Genomic DNA, 1,049 nt, shown 5'->3' with positions numbered 1-1,049 from the left:
AAAAAAAAAATGAAAGAAGATCTAAAAGGTGGGAAAACATTCCATTCTCTTGGATTGGAAAATCAACATTGTGAAAATGTCCATACTACCCAAAGTGACCTACAAATTCAATCAATCCACATCAAAATACCAAAAACATTCTTAACAGAAATAGAAAAAACAATCCTAACATTCATGCGGAACAACAAAAAACCCCAATAGCCAATGCATTCCTGAGCAAATAATATAAAGCAAGAGGCATGACACTACCTAACTTCAAATTGTATTATAAAGCTATAGTAACCAAATAGCATGGTACTGGCATAAAAATAGACCATCTGAGCAATGGAACAGAATAGGGAACCCAGAAATCAACCCACATACTTACAGCCAACTAATCTTTAACAAAGACAACAAGAAAATACATTGGGGAAAAGACTGTCTCTTCAATAAATGGTGCTAGGAAAACGGGACATCCATATGCAAAGGAATGAAACTAGATCTGTACCTCTTTCCATACACCAAAATCAATTCAAAGTGGACTAAAAACCTGAGCAGAACACCTGAAACTATAAAACTATTAAAGGAAAACATAGGGGAAACACTTCAGGAAATAGGCCTGGGCAAAGACTTTATGAATAAGACCCCAAAAGCACAAGCGACAAATGAAAAAAAAAATGGGATTATATCAAAACTAAAAATCTTCTGCACAGCAAAGGAAATGGTCTACAAAGTGAAAATACAACCTACAGGTGAGAGAAAATATTTGCAGACCATATATCTGAAAGGGATTAATATCCAGAATATACAAAGAACTCAAACAACTACACAGTAAAAAACAAATTAGCTAATTAAAAAATGGGCAAAAGAGCTGAACAGACATTTTTTGAAGGAAGACATACAAATGGCCAACAGGCACTTAAAAAAAATACTCAACCTCACTAATCATCAGGGAAATGCAAATTAAAACCACATTGACATATGTCTCACCCAGTTAGACTGGCTGTAATCAAAAAGACAGAAAATAACAAATGCTGACAAGGATGCAGAGAAAGCAGAACTCTTCTACA

The sequence above is a fragment of the Galeopterus variegatus genome, unplaced genomic scaffold (assembly GCF_000696425.1).
Source record: "Galeopterus variegatus unplaced genomic scaffold, G_variegatus-3.0.2 Scaffold6855, whole genome shotgun sequence".
NCBI classification, from domain to species: domain Eukaryota; kingdom Metazoa; phylum Chordata; class Mammalia; order Dermoptera; family Cynocephalidae; genus Galeopterus; species Galeopterus variegatus.
The sequence above is the reverse complement of the archived record's forward strand: the minus strand, read 5'-3'. Positions refer to the sequence as shown.